This window comes from Myotis myotis, unplaced genomic scaffold, assembly GCF_014108235.1.
Source record: "Myotis myotis isolate mMyoMyo1 unplaced genomic scaffold, mMyoMyo1.p scaffold_m19_p_8, whole genome shotgun sequence".
Classification (NCBI taxonomy): Eukaryota; Metazoa; Chordata; class Mammalia; order Chiroptera; family Vespertilionidae; genus Myotis; species Myotis myotis.
This window is the reverse complement of record NW_023416390.1, coordinates 18,293,882-18,313,983: the sequence shown is the minus strand read 5'-3', so window position 1 is coordinate 18,313,983 and position 20,102 is coordinate 18,293,882. Positions and strand designations below refer to the sequence as shown.

The following is a 20,102-nucleotide window of genomic DNA, read 5'->3' as shown; positions in this document are numbered from 1 at the left end:
GCTTTGGCAGCTGTCAGACACAATTCTGGAAGGGGCGGCTACAAAACTGAAACAAGGAGGAGTGGAATTAGAGCTCAGTGCCCAGCCAAAGGGTGAGTTCTGGTACATACGCCAGGCTTGGACTGAGAATCTGGGAAATATGAGTGAAATAGAAATAGACTTGACTTTCCAAAGCTAAAGTTAGAGTCATCTAAATCATGAATGGGATAAAGTGATATGCAGTTGATAGTTGATGGTACTTATAGTACAGCTGCCTCCAGAATGTTAGCATAAACCCCCTTTGGAAGAAGATATTATCACTCTTGGGCTTCAAGTTAGACTTCTAATTTTTAAAAGAAACATTAGTACTCAAAATCAAAGATAAAACAAACAAAAACAAGCATATGAAATTCAAGATGTCACCAAAACCCAAGAGAAATGATGAACATTAGAAACTTACCCATAGGGAATGGAGATAATGGAAAAAATCAGTCACAGATGTTAATTTCTGAACTGGAAGACTGATCCAAAATAAACAACCTGACTGACATAGGAAGGGTATATATATATGGTCCCTGATATGGACTTATTATGAAACAATAATTAGGCTTGTTCTAGAATACAGACCAATTAATCTCAAGTTCTAAGGAATCATAGTCCTGTGTGTGTGTGTGTGTGAATGACATAAGGTAATAAAAGGTAATACATAAGGTAATAAAAGGGGAAAATACCTACAAAATCATAAATTGGAGTCCTAATGAAGAGACATTAATCACAAGTGGTACTAATAAATGCAGAAATATAAACTAAGATAATGTTCTAAGGAGAAAAGAAACAAGGGTCTAGGTTCTCTAAGGTACAGAATCACAAAGAACCTGGGAAGTTTTTCCTGAGGAATAATGCTTGTGCTTATGTCCAAAGGAAACAGGAAGTACAGCCATAAAAGTTGTTCATTCAAAAAGATATCTTTAAAAAATGCAAACTCTCATATTTTATATGGTGTATTTCTTTTCTTTTTTCTTTCCATCTTTTTTTCCCTACTAACTAGATTACTGGTTTATTACAAAGGATATTAAAGGACATGAATGAAATGCCAGATGAAGCAATATATAGGTCAAGGTCTAGAACACAGGACCTTTGATTCCCATGGACTTAGAGGCCTGGTACATGAATACATTCTAATTTGTTGAAAGTTTCTGTGGTGTATTTTTAAATTTATTTCTCAATTAAGTTGGCATACAATGTTGTACTTGTTTCAGGTATACAACAGAGTGATTAGACTTTTATATACCTTATAACGTTGTCTGCCTGATAAGTCTAGTACCCATTTGACTTCTGTGTATTTTTATATTATATTAATGATAACAGAAAAAAGTCATTAACTGGAAAATAACTTCTATTAGTCTAATTAATACAATGCCCCATCTTTGAAAGGCAGGTGATTTTATGTTAGGTTAGACCCTAACCGTTAGGGCAAAGGCCCATCACAGGAGGTACAATCATGCCTCAGAGCACCTGAAAGGAGGCTGCCGAAAGCCAATGGGAATTTGATTCAAGATTTAGTGAGCAATGTCAGAGGCCAGAACTTACTAGCATGTATCTGAAAAACAAACCTAATTGCGTCCAAGAGCCAAAACATTGAGGTGGCTTGAGAGGGGAAGAGAGACAATGAGACACAAAGAGAAACAAAAGGAGTTGGAAACAAAAACAAAACAACAAAACATGATAGCGTTGCCTGAACCTCTCAGATCCCGACATCCCTAAATTCAGACTGTACGTGGGCTTCTCAATACATCAACCAATGATTCTCATCTTTTAGGTAAAACTAAGCCGCTTGGAGATAAGTTTTGAAGCAACATAATTTGAAATGAGTTTCTGTCACTAGCAACCAAAAGAATATATTTTTTTTCAGGGCAAATCTCGTGATGTTTATACCTTTAAAATCAACAGGATTATTTTATCTTTTGGCCTCCAGATGGAATTGTAGAAAATACTTACCAAGAAAACAGTTCCAAAAGTGCTTCCTCTTAAGTTCCTTGGTACTATTTGGTAATTTTGATAGTTATCAGTCCATTAAATACTTTAACATAAGTGTAATCAACAAAAGTGCAACAAGAAGTACAAATGTTTCGAAAATGACAATTGAAGATTTGTGACCTCACAGAAACAGAATTCTAAAATTTTACTTGTGTTTCTGTGGCTAAGATATCAATATTGACCATAAGAACATCATCTCTAACTAGATTTGTATTGAAGAAATATTACATAAAGCATCCCTTTTTAATGATTAGAATAACTGTTCTATATATTTTTTAAAGAGGCAAGTTTCAATGTGGAAAAAGAATAATTTTGAGATTCATAAAGTTATACTCTTTGTGCCTTTTGATTCAGCGAGGGTTACCAGCTAGGATTTAATGTCAGTTACAGAATGTTAGGGATTCTTATTTAAGCAAACAGTTAATTTTCCTCCTGCAGCAATTTCTCTAGTTCCTTATCCCAGTTTTCATCTCGTTTCTCTGATTCTGTCACCACTTCATATTCTTGAAGTTCCTGCTGTAGTTCTTTTTCCCAGTCTGTAGAATCCATCCTCTAATGCGGTTGTCTCCTCCTGCTTTCTGTCAAGCACCAGTTGCTCCATTCCTTCCTCAGAGCCTCCTGATCTAAGATACAGGCATCGAAGGCGTCACTGACAAACTCAGAAACGCCTGGGCTGGTAGAGATCTCCTCTTCATCCCCTTGAGTTCTAAGCTGAGATTTGATGACGACAGGTGGCGTTTGGGACCGCACTGCCTCTGTCAGTGGCAACGCATCCTCTCTGCCATGGCTCTTCTCTTCCCCGGCAGCCTGCTGCTGGGCGGCCAGAGCAGTGAGCTGGGCTGACTGCTTAATCAGGGACACCCAGTAAAAGTAGTTCCTCCAAAACACTTCTTCCTTCACGAGTTTAGGAACAAGGACAAATCTCATCCTGCTCAGCAGTCCGTCCTCTTGGAGCATGACCAGGGCCACAGGGCACATCTGATCAAAGTCCCAATGAAACTGCGCGCCAATTGGAGGGTCAGGAAGGAAGTTCCTCTTATCAGCTGCTAAGGCCAAAATCTGTTGTTGAGTTGCTTCTGCATCATTACTATCGCCCACGGGGGCACTGCTGCTTCTGATTTTTTGGAATGCTGCTCCTCAACAAATTTTTTCTGTTCCTTCTGAAAATCTCCTATAATGGTCTTATGGATGATGCCATCTATTTTCCCTTCTCCTACCGATTTCTTTATCGATTGTGCTGTTTCAGCAACTGATTCAGTCATCTGTTTTGTAGCAGCAGTCGCAAAGTGAAAGAGGTAGTCGCCGAGGTCTTTGGCCTGGTGAAGGAGCTCTCGCTCAGCCCACTCCGACACAGCCTCGGGGCGCGGCTCCGGTGGGGCTTCTCCCTCGGGCCGCCCGCCCGTCTCCTTCGACCGGGCGGCCGTCCACCACCGGCTGCTGCCAGCCGAGCCAACTGCTTAAACCGCGGAACATCCCGCCCGCGGGCGGCTGCTGCCCACTTCTGATGGCGCAATCCCAAAGAATCTTAACTGACAAGTGACAGAGGGGCCCAAGCTTTATACTGCATTAACTAATGAAAGCTATTTACATAGTTTGCTTAGGACAGCATGAGAAATAAGATAAAGTTTTAGGCGGGAGCAGAATTTTTATATCAAGGCAAAGTAAATCGAGATTGGCCAAGCATTTTCTTAACTCGAGCACTCAAATTCCTATGAGCATGTAAAATAAAATATTGGGTATGATTGCAAGATTAGAGTTCAAGCAAAGCTCATTAAAACAGAACAAGTCAACACCTGTAAGTTTCAGGCATTTAGAGGGACACTGAAGTCACCCTTATATTGTCAGAATGTGTGGTGGAATAAATTTGGTTTAAGCAAGAACACAAAGCTGAGAAAATATTTTTAAGACTGGAAAGAAAGATGGCAACTTAGGTAAATGCCTATACTCACCACCTCCCACAACCACCTCAAAATTATAACTAAAATACAGAACAACCATCATCCAGAGCCACTGGAAAGCTGATGAATGGAGGGCCTACACTAACAGAAGTAAAGAAGAAAGCCCACTGAGACTGGTAGAAGGTGCAGAGGCTGGTCCAGCACCCACTTGGGCCCCTTTTTTTTAATCAGGAGGGAGTAGTCTCTATGGAGGCAGCCCTGAGGAGCAAGGGGTCCCAGCCCCACACCAGACCCCAAGCCCAGGGTCCCAGAGCTGGGAAAAGAAACTCATAAGGGCAATCAGAACTATGAGCTATAAAAACCAGTGCAGATTGGGGCTCAGTAACTGAGAGGCTGCTGGAGACCCAGCTTTTCCTCTTAAAAGGCCAAGAGCACAAACTGAACTTACAAGGTCCTGCTTCCTCAGAGCTCCAGCACCAGGGCAAGGCTTTGGGGGACACAGATACCTACAAGGAGGAACTGGATTGTCTGGCCTGGGGCAGGAACTCGGGGTCAGCTTTCTCCCAGACGAAGGTGCTCGCGGGGATCATTGTTCCTATTCTGGGATCTGCCAGATAGCAGGCCTAATTGATGACCATTTGTGTTTGCTCCACCCTGGTGATTCCCTAAGACCCCGCCTCATCCAATTTACAACCCCAACCAAGCTGTGTGCAGCAGCTTTTGCATATGAATGACCTGTCTTTGATCAAATAAGCTACAGCTGGGTCAGAGAGCCCGAGCCTATCAATAAAAGGCCCAAGGCCCTGCACCAGCACCAGCCTGCTTGCTTCACAGTTGGGCCTCATCTGGGCACTCCCAAACCCAATACAAAGAGGAGGAATCTGCAGATCTCTCTGTAGCTGCTGCCAGGTGGCCCCAGAAATTGACTGAATTTGAACCTCCCTGGAGACCTAAGAGCCAGTGTACCCAGTGGTCAGTGTCAGACCATGCCAGATTACAACCCTAAACATCCATAAGTGACGCACTCAAGGGGAAGACTCAGTCTGCACCAATGCCCCACTGAATCAAGTCCTGCTCCATAGGGGTGTCTCCTGCATAGCAGCTCTGCCACTGTAGTCACAACTGGTCCTCACAGCCAATTAGCCTGGAGGTCAATTCCTTCCAGTGACACCAACAGCAATCAAGTCTCAACTACCAGCGACCATCCCAGGTGACTAGGGAGTTTGAGCCACTGGGCGCTATAGGACACCCACTACACAAGGCCACTTTACCAACTCAAGGGGACATAGCAACTCTTCCCAATACTTAAAAACAAACACAGTAAATCAGCCAAAATGCAGAGACAAAGAAACATAGCACAAGTGAAAGAAATGCAAGAAAGCAAACTACTGGATATAGAGTTCACAACCAGTTATAAGGTTACTCAAGAATCTCCTAGGAACCTCTGAAAAAAAATGGATAAGGACCAGTCAGAATTTAAGCACACAGTTACTTAAATAAAGAATAATATACAGGGATTCAACAGTAGAGGATTCTGAGAATCAAATTAATGATTTGAAATATGAGAAAGCAAAAAACACCCAACCAGAAGAGCAAAAAGAATTAAAAAATCTGAAGATAGCATAAGGAGCCTCTGGGACAACTTCAAACGTACCAACATTTGCATTATGGGGGTGCCAGAAGAAGAGAGAGTGCCAGATAATGAAAACCTATTTGAAGAAATGACAGAAAACTTCCACTACCTCATGAAAGAAATAGACTTACAAGTTCAGGAAGCACAGACAGTCCCAGACAAGAGGAACCCAAAGAGGACCACACCAAGACACATCATAATTAAAATTCCAAAGCATAAACACAAAGAGAGAATCTTAAAAGCAGCAAGAGAAAAGCAGTTGGTTTTCTACAAGGGAATGCCCACATGACTATCAGCTGATTTCTCAACAGAAACTATGCAAGCCAGAAGGGAGTGGGAAGAAATATTCAAAGTGATGAACAGCAAGTACCTACAATCAAGATTATTCTACCCAGCAAAGCTATCATTTAGAATTGAAGGTCAGATAAAGAGCTTCACAGACAAGTAAAAGCTAAAAGAGTTCATCACCACCAAACCAGTATTATATGAAATGTTGAAGGGTATACTTTAAGAAGAAGAAGAGAAGGAAAAGGAAAAGAAGGAGAAGGAGAAGGAGAAGGAGAAGGAGAAGGAGAAGGAGAAGGAGAAGGAGAAGGAGAAGGAGAAGGAGGAGGAGAGGAGGAGGAGAAGGAGAAGGAAAGGAGGAGAAGGAGGAGGAGGAGGAGGAGAAGGAGAAGAAGAAGAAGAAGAAGAAGAAGAAGAAGAAGAAGAAGAAGAAGAAGAAAATGGCAACAAATACATACCTAGCAACAACTGAATTTAAAAATCAAAATAACCAATAAGAAATATAATAAACAGAATAAACTGGTGAATAAAATAGAATCAAAGGTATGGAAATGGAACAGACTGATGATTCTCAGAGAGAAGAGGGTGGGGTATTGGGAAGAGATTAAACAATGATCATAAATGCATTACCATGGACACAGACAATAGGGTAGCAAAGACCTAGGGTGAGGCAGGAACTGGATGGAGTGTGGTAATGGGGGTAAAAAAGAGGGATGTCTGTACAATTATATTAAAACTAGAGGCCCAGTGCACAAAAATTTGTGCACTTCGGGGGGGTCCCTCAGCCTGGCCTGTGCCCTCTTGCAGTCTGGGACGCCTCGGGGGATGTCCACCTGCTGGCTTAGGCCCACTCCCCAGGGGAATGGGCCTATGCTGGCAGTCAGACATCCCTCTGGCAGCCTGGGAGCCCTCAGGGGATGCCCACTTGCCAGGGGGAGCAGGCCTAAGCTGCAGTCGGACATCCTTAGCGCTGCTGAAGAGGCGGAAGAGGCTTCCGCCACCACCGCTGTGCTGGCAGCTGGCAGCCTGGCTTGTGGCTGAGCAGAGCTCCCCCTATGGAAGCACACTGACCACCAGGAGGCAGCTCCTGCATTGAGCGTCTGCCCCCTGGTGGTCAGTGTGTGTCATAGTGACCAGTCATTCCCAGTCGTTTGCTGTTAGGGTCAATTTGCATATTACCCTTTTATTATATAGAATGAATTTTATCTGTAAATATTATATATATCTACACTAATAAAAGAAAAATGTGTAAATTGGTCATCACTCCGCTACACCCACCAGCCAATCAGGATGAGTATGCAAATTAACCCAAGATGGTGAGTTAATTTGCATACACAGGCACCTTGTGAAGACTGAAGGCTCTGGCCCCAGCGAAGGCTGAAGAGGCTTGGCTTCTCCGCTGCGGCCTGAGCAGAGAAGCCAAGCCTTGCTGCAGCCAGACCAAAGACCTGGGTCCCGGGTGCCAGAGGAAAACTAGTGCCAGCAGCCAGGGGAAGGAAGGCCTATTGCGAGAATCTTCATGCAATGGGCCTCTAGCATATATATATATATAGGTTGTCCCAAAATTCACACAAGATTTGCAATTCACTTCACATATATAGATTTTACAGCATCAGAAATCTACAGCACTCCACATTTTTCTAAATGTCCAATATTTATATTGCTTGGCATATAGGTCAGAAATAAATGTGATTGCTTTTGGAAGAAAGTGACGATCTTAGTGTCATCTCCCTCCCTACCCACTGACTGCTTCCACCAGCCACAGACATTCCTCATGCTCTCAATTTTGAGAAACAAGAGTCTAGAGTCTAGACTAAAACCCAGGACTTATGACTCTATGTACTTTCAGCTACATCTGACTGTAATTTTGAGAATGACTAAGTTAGTTCTCAGACATCTAAGTTTATCAGCACATAGGAATTATAAGATATAAAGGATATAGGGAATAAAAGGCATACTTGCCTTTGATGAAAAAGGAGAGAGGGTAACTAAGTGAAAGGTGAGCTGGTTTAAAAAGACCAAGGTTAAATTACTTGTCCCAGATTACACAACTAGTGAGAAGTACTAGGATTATAAAGAAGCCTAGATACACATCTCAAAGACTGCCAGCTCTGGCCCTGCATACACTGGCTGACCTTGTTGTTTGGCAGAACACATTAAAATAGATAATTTGATGCAGTCAACTGAGTTTAGATTTGTTTTCTGTCCTGAACAATTGGTGCAGTGAGATGTAATTGAGCTCCATGTGAATGAAAAATGCCCAAATAACTAAATGAAATAATCGTTATTCTTCAATACATTTTATCCCATTGCTTTTCTATGTCAGCATTTGGTTATTTGTTTGATTTAACTACATAATAAGAAACAAGGCATTTTATTCTCCATTCAGTACTATTTCCCTCAAAATCACTATGTAGAAAATAAGATGCACTATTTCTTAGGTGAATTTTATATTCAGCAAAGGAAATTAAATTTTCACTGTATATTTTAATGATAGCCATTTGCCAGAGCAATCTTTCCTAAACAATCATTATAAAGCAGATAGGATGTTCAGTTTTAACATCTAGAGCTGAGTTGCCATGAAATATATTCATATAATTTAATACAGCAATTATCTCTGGAGAGTACCAACACTGTCCTTGCTTCCATTGCTTTGGAGACACAAATCAATCAAGAATCATTTGAAATTCAGTCTTTAGCTCCATTTATATTAGGAAAAATGGCTATTCATTCAAGAAACATGGTCTCAAAAGAAATATCCCAATCAGTGTGGCCTTTTAAAGTAGGATGCATCCCTGACTGGTTTGGCTCAGTAGATAAAGCGTCAGCCTACAGACTAAAGGGTCCCAGGTTTGATTCCAGTCAAGGACATGTACCTTAGCTGTGGGCACATCTCCAGTGGGGGTTGTGCAGGAGGCAGCTGATCGATGTTTCTCTCTCATCAATATTTCTGGCTCTCTATCCCTTTCCCTTCCTTTCTGTAAAAAATCAATAAAATACATTTAAAAAATAAATAAAGTAGGATGCATATATGCCAGTCCTAACTTGACTTTCTTTTTTTAGTTAATTTTCTTGGGGTGACATTGTTAATAAGATCATACAGGTTTCAAGTGTACATTTCTATGATACATGATCTGTATATTGCATTATGTGCTCACCACCCAAAGTCAAATCATCTTCCATCATACTTTGGTCTGTGTCTGTGAATTTTTGTTTGTTTTTCTTGTTCATTCATTTGTTCCTTTAGTTTAATATCCCACATATGAGTGAAATCATATGGTTAGAATTATAACTGGCATGTCTTTTCCTCAGGTAAAATTTGCAATGTACTGCTGCACATAAAAATTCCACTTAGACCCAGCGGGTGTGGCTTAGTGGCTGAGCATAGACCTATGAACTAGGCCACCATGGTTCCATTTCCGGCCGGTGCACATGCCCAGGTTGTGGGCTCCATCCCCAGTTGGGGCATGCAGGAGGCAGCCATTTGATGATTCTCTCTTATCATTGATGTTTCTATCTCTCTCTTCCTCTCCCTTCCTCTCTGAAATCAATTAAAAATATATACATATATATTTTTGAAAATCCACTTAGAATTAGGTTATGCTATGGTAATGAAGCAAAGGCCTTCATTTTTGCAATTCAAATCCATTTCCCTTATTCTGGTTTCAGCAGTCATATTGGGCTTGGAGGGATTATTTCTGTATTAGTGTACAGTCTTGGTTGAACTCATCCATGGCACCTTGACTTCCAAAGGATAACCCAAGATAAGCTACCAACAATGTTAACATTGAGCCAATTGACCTAAAGACAGAAACAACACAACTTATTCATCCCAAGAGTAAAATACTGTGGTTTCTCTCCTTTCTAAGACCTAAAGCTTAAATTTTTCTTTATTTGTGTGAATTTTCTTATTGCCTCCCAATTAACTGTTATTGTTTACTAAGTTACCAATTTTTCCGCTGCTACAACCACAAAATCCTTACTCAGAAATTGGTTACTGACTAAAGATACATATGCAAGGATTTAAGTGGCTAATAATTACTACAGTAAGGAGAGAAAAAAGAAAACATAAATATCAAAATATATGTTCCAAATAAATTATGCTACACACAAATAATGGTGTACTAATTACTAAAAATGATATTGTGGAACAACATTGAATGACATGGAAAATGTTCTTATTTTGGAATCCTTCTATAATGAATATCTTTCCCTTCTCTTTTACTTAATCATTTGTTTATATTTATTTATACCAGTATTGACTCATGTCAATATATTTTATATTTGGAGTTATAATACAGTAAGATGTTATTTTGTTCAAATTGTCACAGCTTTGGTCATTTGTAGCTTCTTCAGATTAACACCTATGATCTATGTCCTTTTGGTATGCCCACATGTTTTTGTCTTTTGCTTTCTGACATTATAACATATTCCAGGCTCATTACATATGTTCCCCGCTCCAGCTAAAGTATCAAATATTTCTCCAGGAAATCCTGTTTCCTTTAATTGGAGACTGAATAGCACCACATTTAAGACAGTAAAATTCTATATCAGCATATAAGTAAGATTTGGGATTTTTAAAATTCACTAGTTAATTAATGTACTAAGAAATTATATAGACTACCTCTAGTGTTTGAATCAACATCATGGTGAAAGAAGAACTGGTTAGAAGACAGCTCCCCTCTAATAGATAAGAGCTGGGTCAGGGAAGGGGAAGTGCATAGAAAATTTGAGCTGACATCATAGACAGGCTGCTGATGTAGAAGTTATATTGACCTCTGGAGGCTGAGGCTCTGAGATCATGGACCCCCCTCAGGCTTGTACCAGGTAGGTACAGATGGTACCCAGGCCCAGCTTTGATCTAGGAACCATTAACTCCATCTCAGCCAAAGAGCAAAATTCACAGCCTATAGAAATCTTGTATCTTGGGGACGAAAATGAAAAATTGCGTAATTGGGAAGTGGCTCGGTGATATCTGGTACCATTTCTGATTTTCCTACCCATGTACCAAATAAACAGCCTGGTGGTTCTGAATATGTGAGTGTGTAAATATGCATGCTTACAGGTATTGTTTCATTTTTTTAATTACCAATGGAAAAGCATGATTCCTTTTGTTAAAAAAAAAGTTAAGCTAACAAAAAGTTTTGAAAATTAACCTAGAAGTCATTCTATACCAAATATCTAATGTTTCTAGAAATTCTATAAAGGCACTAGGTTATTAAAAGAATGAGAACCTTATGTAACAAAGACTAATCCAATATATGATTGCACAGAATTACCCTGGGAAACATGTAATTTCTTTAAGAGTATTAAAGAAACTCACATAATTCCTATAGTCACATTTTCATTGCTGTGTAAATTGTAAAATCCCTTCTCGGCCTTTCTCTTTTAAAATAAAAATGTGTATATGTGCCTACCAGTTTACAATAACACATTTTTTGAGTGATAATGCACTTATGTTTGCTTCAGATGGCAACCCATTTTCCTCTGCTCTCTTTTTGTCATCTCAAAAATGGGTAATATCCGTCTCTGAAGAAAAATAAGGCATAGAAAGCATGAGCACACACTCTAGGATTATCTGACAGTGTCTTGTGATGGATTATTCCAAACAGTACATATCACTGCTCTTATCCTTCATCATCAGATCAAATGCATCATTTATCCAGGTTTTTTTCTAACCATGAACATTAAGTTCCAAAAGAAAGCAATAAACATCACTGCCACTTTGACATGCATTACAAATACCAGTGGGAAATATGTCACATGCTAGGCAACAAGGCAACTGAGATACAGTATGAAGGAAAATTGTAAACCAACGTATATTGCTTTAACTGTTGTTTAATGTTTGATAAGATGAATGTATAATTTATTTTAGCTTGTATTAACTGAGGAAGCAGTATTGTTCACAGGGATTACAATAATGCAACTATCATTTGTTCATCAGCTTTAAGAGCAGGAAGAAAATCTCTGCCATAGCAACTGCCAACATTTTTTATTTCATACAGACGATGTGCTCTATGATTTACTTCAGAACAGAAATATATTACAACCAAAAATGGTAACTCCAAATGCATGCACATATACAACTAAAAAATTCTCTCTAAATAAACCATGGGTCAAAGAATAAATACTAATGGAAATCTTAAAATACTTAAAACAGAACAAAATGTAAAATATTATGTGTAAGTAAAGAAAAAATAGGCATATAATAGAGAATCATAAAGTTCATATCTTGTACTGCCGGGGTCCAACCCCAGCGGGTCCAGGGGTTCCCAAAGGCATAGACGGAGTCGGCGAAGAAGGAATGACACGGAGACAGCGTTCAGTTGATCAGCAGCCTAGCCAGGACCTCTAGCCAGGATCTCCAGCCAAGTTCTGGTCTGGATCTCCAGAGAGGTTCTACTTCGGATCTCTAGCCAGGTTCTGTGTCCATGTTCTCTTGCTAGGTTCTCCAGGTTCTCCAGCCAGGTTCTGTAGCCATGTTCCTTCGCTAGGTTCTCCAGCCAGGTTCAGTCACCAGGTTCTAGTCAGGTTCTCTTGCCAATTTCTGTAGTCAGGTTCAGTCCAGGATCTTTTGCCATGTTCTCTCGCTAGGTCTGTCTCTAGGTTCTGAGGCCAGTTTCTGTCCAGGATCTTTTGCCATGTTCTCTCCAGCGAAGTTCTTTTGTCTCTAGAGAACGTTCTGTGTAGGTTCTGTGCCTAGGTTCTATCTCTCTTGGTTCTGTCTTCTTAGTTCTGTGTCCTGTTGTCTTGTTACAACTGTATTTATACCAGTTGATTCAATCCTATCAATCTCTATTACAAAGGTTAGGGCGTTTCTTATCTTCATTCCAGGGAGTAAAGATTATGTAGCTTAAGCAGGATTGTTCGTAGTTAAAGTGATTAATTACCCGCCTGGCACTTAGTTAAGAGGTTTTATTCCCTCCCTAACTTCAGGGGAAAATCCCTACCTGGGGAAACAACCTTTCTCAGAGAGGAGACCTTGGTTAAAACACATAGTGCCAAGAAGGTGAGCAAACATATTAAGAACAGTATGCCATATATGCCAGGTCCTTTGAAACAGCAAGGATGGACCGGCTCCCGTCAAATTCCCCCTTTTTTATTTTTTAAAAGCAGGCATTAAAAAGAAAAACCCCAAATGCTCTCTTGTATCCATTTTAAGAGTAGGATTGGCGCTTTCCGCTATCACCTGAGTCCTGATCTATCACCCCAGGGAGAGCTTGCCAATCCTGCACTTTCCCGGGGTGGAAAGGCTGCAGTGGGGTTAAGGATAAGGCTCCTTGGGCCTACCTCCTCCCATGCCTTTACATTTACCTTTCCTTCCTCAGAAAAGCATGGACATACTTCTTGTATAAAACGTTCTGTCTGACTGGGAGTAACCTTAATTCCTCTGCTAACAAGCATATGTGTTAAAAGATCAATACAGAGTCTTATTTCTTTAGACTCAGTATGGCACATTTTCTTAATCTAAAGATCAATACAGAGTCTTCTTTCTTTGGACTCAGTATGGCACATCTTCTCAATCTAAGTTCTGTACTATCCACCTTCTTACCCTACTTATCCTCTATAGGGGGGTCTGAAGTACCCTGGTGGAGTCCTATCCGTCCCGAATGTGGGGTTCTCAATGTGGGGGGGGGAGGGGCTTACCTAGGGGAATCCTGTTTCAGGAGTTCCCAAAGGTGTGGACGGAGTCGGCGAAGACTATCCACCCTCTTCCTACGGTGGAGTCCTATCCGTCCCGAGTGCGGGGCGCTTACCTAGGGGTCCCTGTTCGGGCGCCAGATGCCGGGGTCCAACCCCAGCGGGTCCAGGGGTTCCCAAAGGCATAGACGGAGTCGGCGAAGAAGGAATGACACGGAGACAGCGTTCAGTTGATCAGCAGCCTAGCCAGGACCTCTAGCCAGGATCTCCAGCCAAGTTCTGGTCTGGATCTCCAGAGAGGTTCTACTTCGGATCTCTAGCCAGGTTCTGTGTCCATGTTCTCTTGCTAGGTTCTCCAGGTTCTCCAGCCAGGTTCTGTAGCCATGTTCCTTCGCTAGGTTCTCCAGCCAGGTTCAGTCACCAGGTTCTAGTCAGGTTCTCTTGCCAATTTCTGTAGTCAGGTTCAGTCCAGGATCTTTTGCCATGTTCTCTCGCTAGGTCTGTCTCTAGGTTCTGAGGCCAGTTTCTGTCCAGGATCTTTTGCCATGTTCTCTCCAGCGAAGTTCTTTTGTCTCTAGAGAACGTTCTGTGTAGGTTCTGTGCCTAGGTTCTATCTCTCTTGGTTCTGTCTTCTTAGTTCTGTGTCCTGTTGTCTTGTTACAACTGTATTTATACCAGTTGATTCAATCCTATCAATCTCTATTACAAAGGTTAGGGCGTTTCTTATCTTCATTCCAGGGAGTAAAGATTATGTAGCTTAAGCAGGATTGTTCGTAGTTAAAGTGATTAATTACCCGCCTGGCACTTAGTTAAGAGGTTTTATTCCCTCCCTAACTTCAGGGGAAAATCCCTACCTGGGGAAACAACCTTTCTCAGAGAGGAGACCTTGGTTAAAACACATAGTGCCAAGAAGGTGAGCAAACATATTAAGAACAGTATGCCATATATGCCAGGTCCTTTGAAACAGCAAGGATGGACCGGCTCCCGTCATTGTACCATCAAAAATACCAATAAATTCATATATCTCCAGGAAGACAGATAAGTGATTGGAAGAGGTGGTGTGTGGGGTAACTCTAAAAAGGGAGGGAGAGAAATTGATATTATAAAAAATAAAAAATAGAACTATGCCTCTATTAGAAATTTAAAAGATAAAAATATGGCAAATACCTTTATGATAAATTTGAAACTTAAGATACAATTGTCATATTCATGTAAATATTTTCATTAATAACAAAAATTGATTGAAGAAAAAATAACCTGTATAGTTCAATTATATTTAAAGATCCGCCTCAATAGAATAAAATCTTCCCATAAATGCATAACAACTCCTATTAGTTTTAAGATTTCGACCACACATTTGGAATAGGTCTTACACAGTATAAAAACTCTTTCAAAGCAGAGACAAAGAGGGGAATATTCTCCAACACATTCAATGATACCAAAATTATAAAAAGACAGTTACTAAAAAAAAACAACACACAACTAAATGCCAAAATTAAATGCAAAAAAACAAATGCTTTCTTCATAAAATAGAAGTAACCAGTTTGTCAGAAAATAACATTGAATTAGATCCAGTGATATATAAATCAGGTAACACATGAATAAGGTCATTTTAGCCCAATAATGGAAGAAAATTTTGACATTCAAAAATCTATTATGCCATTGACCACATTAAAATATTAATGGAGAAAACCATTCGAAGCAAAGAATTCAATATTAATTCATGATAAAACAAAATCTTAACACTTAAATATAAAATGATCCATTCATTTATGATTTTAAAAATTAACACTAGCTTGATAAAAGACAAACATAGGATAGACTCTCAAGCATCAATACATTTTACCACATAAGAAATTACTGACAAATTCAACTACATTACAATGAGAAAAAATTTTGAGTTACTTTTTAAAAAATAAAAATTATCTATATTTTAGTTGTAAAACGGGACAAAATGAAGAACTTCTAGTCAATAAAAGACACTATAAAAATAGAAAATATAAGTCACCATTTGGGGCAATATATCTACTATTCATTTAACTGATCAAAAATTAATTTCTAAAATGCACTGCAGATAAACGATCAATAACCTAATGGAAACAATGAGCAAAATGTATGACCTAACATATAAATTGCTTATAAACAAAAGAGAACATGTTTAAATTAATTATTAATCAGAAACGTGAAAATTAAGACCCAATAGCAACATTTTACTCATTAGATTGGCAAAAATCAAGAACGCTGGTAATACCAAGTCCTGGAAATAGTTTAAAGCTGTGGTCGGCAAATTGCGGCTCGCGAGCCACATGTGGTTCTTTGGCCCCTTGAGTGTGGCTTTTCCACAAAATACCACGTGCGGGTGCACGTACAGTGCGATTGAAACTTCGTGACGCATGCGCAGAAGTCAGTTTTCGGCCTGGGCGAGTCTATTTTGAAGAAGAACTGTTGATATTTGGCTCTGTTGACTAATGAGTTTGCCGACCACTGGTTTAAAGTAATAAAAACTGTGGATCTGTAAACATATTCATTCAACTAATTTGGAAAAGCATTTGACACTATCTAGTAAAATCCTCATCCCCAATGATCCAACAACTCCACTCCTAGATACTTCAGAAAATCTTGCATATGTGCACCTAATGATGTACAAGAATATTCATGGCAGCACTGTTTATTAAATTAAAACTTTGGAAACAACCTTAGTGTGCATCATTAATAAAATACAAAAAGTAAATATTTTCAAATAAGCTATATAAGTAACATGGAACAATCTTAGAAACAAAACACCAAATGAAAAAAGCAAACTACAGACTACATATATATTATGTTCATTTGTTATCAACATATAATATATAATTAATGTAATTTCTATATTATACTCAAATATGCACATAATACATTTAAATTAAATATTACTAGAAAGTATTTTCTTTTTAAATTATTGTACATTCAATGCACAAATCCATAATGTTCCATAAAGTGCTATTCTGAAATATAATGTAGATATTGTACTGACTGAGGTTTTCAAAATCCTGAGCATTTTTATTGTAATCTCATTTATGTATTTTCTAAATAATCCATGCTTAGGCATAATTAAAAATAAATAGTAGAGTAAAAAACCTGAGAATAATTAGCATTTCTTAATTGCTCTTATTCTGATTCATATTTGCTTGTTTTCATGTAAGCAGAATATATTTAGTGCAATAATATATTTCCACTTATTTGATTTTCTGCTCAGAACAGATTTATAAACAAGTTGGCTAATCCTTATGTATTTAACAGGGCAGGATTTTATGAATAAATATTTTGATTAATATATCTCCTTAGGGATTTTTAATAAATTATTTCAACTGTTGAAGACACTCAACATTATTATAAAGTTATATGCATTAAAATTCCCATTTGCACATGGTTATAGAGTTTTTAATACCTTCCATATTTCTAAACTTTAAAACATGCAAAACTAATTTCCATTTTAGCAACTTTATGTCTGATAAATAGAATGATTTAACATCCTAATGTAATATTCACAATTACTGGCAAACTGTCGACCAGATCTTGGGATGATGCCAAACTCACAGAGATACTTTAGGCAAGAAAATAATAATAAGTACATAGCAATATTCAATAACACTACACAAAATGCAGCTAAATTCCATCTAATAAATGCAAAGCATCAGCATGTAAGAGCATTGAACTGCTCTTGAAATATGCCATCATCATAACCAGGGTGGCATAGCACATCATGATGCTATACACTGTCCTATCAGAGCTGAAGAAACTGTTTTTTTCTTCATATTTTCATTATATTTAAACTGTAATCTATATAATCACTAGTAACTGTCATAATAAATATATTAAATAATATTTAAAATTTTCATTAAGTGAATCAAAATATAGAAAAGCCCCTAAAGAATTGAGAGGAGTTTACAATTTTTATGAACTTAATGACGTTCTAACATATAACAGGAATGTGCAAACATTAGCATGGCAAATTAGCCACCATAATGCTCTAATTTCCATATCTCTGTTTGTATGTAATCTGAATTAGGAAAACCATACCTACAATCACAGAAAGCCATTACCTAATTATTCAAGTCATCTGATGTATAATAAAATAACGCAAAAAATGGTTACAAGGAATGACTAGAAGTCTAATGAACTTCTATTCAGTGTTACCTATATCATATTTCACACAAAAAAATGAAATAGCATTAACAACTAAGTATTATTTATCTTCAGGTAAATAATCTCTTCTATAGAAACGCTATCATTTGATAAGTATCAATTATAAATAGGTAGTATGCTAGGCATATTACATATATCATTAAATCGTGACAAAAATCCTTTGACTCACATAATATTCTCCCCAGTTTATAGAGTTGGAAGCATAGAAGTTTAGGATTTTCTCAGTTTTGTACAAGTAATAAAATAAGTGGTAGATGAGAGTTCCAAGTACAGATTAGGCTTCAAAGCAATTCATACTCTTAAACAACTCCTACCGAAGTTCATGCTACAGTATGTTAATAGATGCTATGCTGAAGGAAAAGGGTTATGATAGTTAATGTATGCAAGGATACTAGAAGTTATGACAGTTCTACATTAAGGCTAAAAGGTAATATTCTTTTGCTCACTTAGCAAAAGATACATGTATATTTTTAGATAACAAGTTATTGATTAATAAACATAAAACTAATTGATTAAAAATAATGTAACTTAAATTAGTAATTGAAGTTAAAATCTAAACACCTGAACTTTAGGTAATTTTTTTCTTAAAATAATTTCTGAATAACTATTACTAAACCCCTGCTGCCTGGGTAAGTAATCTAAAAATTTTAGTTTGTATAAGCTTTTTAATTGTTCCTATAATAAGATGTTAATATTTAATTTAAGTACAAAATAATGTGAATATTTCCCAAAATATGTATTCCACGGTATTTATTTCTTTTATCTTTTAACAACACTTGAAAATTGGTTATGAAATATTTTGAAAACTTTATCGTATATATTGCAATGTTTATCCTTCACAACATATCCTCTGTTAGTATCTATTTGGAGAAGAAATATCTATGTTTTCTTGATAATATCTTTACAATTCTTTAAAACATGTTTCCCAGCAGAAATATATAATAAGAACGTAAATATGTTTGCATCTGGGAGTGTATTCATCTAGGTAGGATGTTTTCATTTAAAAAGACATGTTTGTACTCCAACCAAAAAAAAAAATATTTTCTAATTTTATTTTTATTAATCCTCACCTGAGGATATTTTTCCATTGATTTTTTAGAGGGACTGGAAGGGAAGGAGAGCGACAGAGAGGAAGAAACATCAATGTGAGAGAGACACATCAATTGGTTGCCTCCCACATGCACGGTGACCAGGGCCGAGGATCGAGCCTGCAACCTAGACTCATGCCTTGACTAGAATCAAACCCAGGACCCTTTAGTCTTAAGGCCAACACTGAGCCAAATCGGCTACTGCCAACCAAAAATATATTTAAAATTAATTCAGGCCCTACCTAGTTTGGCTCAGTGGATAGAGTGTCGGCGTGCGGACTGAAGGGTCCAGGGTTCCATTCCAGTCAAGGGCACATACCCAGGTTGCAGGCTCGATCCCCAGTAGGGGGCATGTAGGAGGCAGCCAATCATTGATTTTCTCTCATGGCTGATGTTTCTCTCTCTCCATCTCTCTTCCTCTCTGAAATCAATAAAATATATTTTTTTTAAAAAAAAGAATTAAATCAGGCAGTAAAAGGATGGAAGGAACAAGATAGTAATCCCTTATCTTTCTTAATTTTCTTCCCAGTTTCTTGAAATACTTTCAATGGTGGTGCTTTTTCTCTTTTCTTGCAAAATCACTGAATATGTAGGTCCGGACAATAGGTGAATGGAAGATTTTTAACATAAAAATTGAAATGTATAAGAACTGTGATTGTAAGCTACACACTTAATGAGTCATTAAACAACACATTTGAATTACAGTGGATGCTGTATGATCTGTTTATCTCTTCACAATGAAAAATAAATTCTACACATAAATATTACTGTTTAAAACTATTCAAATCTATATGGAATTCTTCTATTCTGCTTCTCTTTAATACAATGGCACATTGAAAAGTCTTACAAGCCACGGCACTTAGGAAACGAATCAAGAAATCATTTCTAAGTATGATTTACCACCTGAAAGAATGCGGATGCCATTAGGAGATGAAAGTGCTCCCGATGACAATCGCTGTCATCACACCTAAATCCTCACTGCCATTATCTTTACTGTTCTGAGTGCACTATTTTCTACCTGAACTCCTAACCTCTGTGTAGATAAACAAAATTTACCCAAACAAGAACAAGCATTACTTACTGACAGCAACCGTCATCCCAACAGCACTGCTTGCATTTGGCTGAGACTCAAATTAAGGCAGGTGGAGGAGTGGGAAAGGTTATGGAGGCAAAAAGGTAAGGTCTGCCCTGATGGGAAGTTGTTGGCATCGGGAAGCTGGAAGCTTCCAAAGATCTCCCAAAGATACCATAAATTAGTAGTAACAATAAAGGATAATCCATAAGTTAATAGTAGTAACAGTGATAGTAAAATACTAAAATGAATATCACCAAAAAAAAATTGTCAAAGCCTTTCAT

At 38.2% G+C, this 20,102-nt stretch overlaps 1 protein-coding gene and 1 pseudogene across 1 annotated transcript in view; both read right to left on the bottom strand.

Annotated features, from left to right (window-relative positions):
• SPAG16 (sperm associated antigen 16) overlaps nt 1-20,102 on the bottom strand; it is a 658,615-nt gene that overhangs the window by 588,177 nt on the left and 50,336 nt on the right. The window lies entirely within an intron of this gene.
• Nucleotides 2,437-3,489, bottom strand: LOC118661026 (annotated as a pseudogene).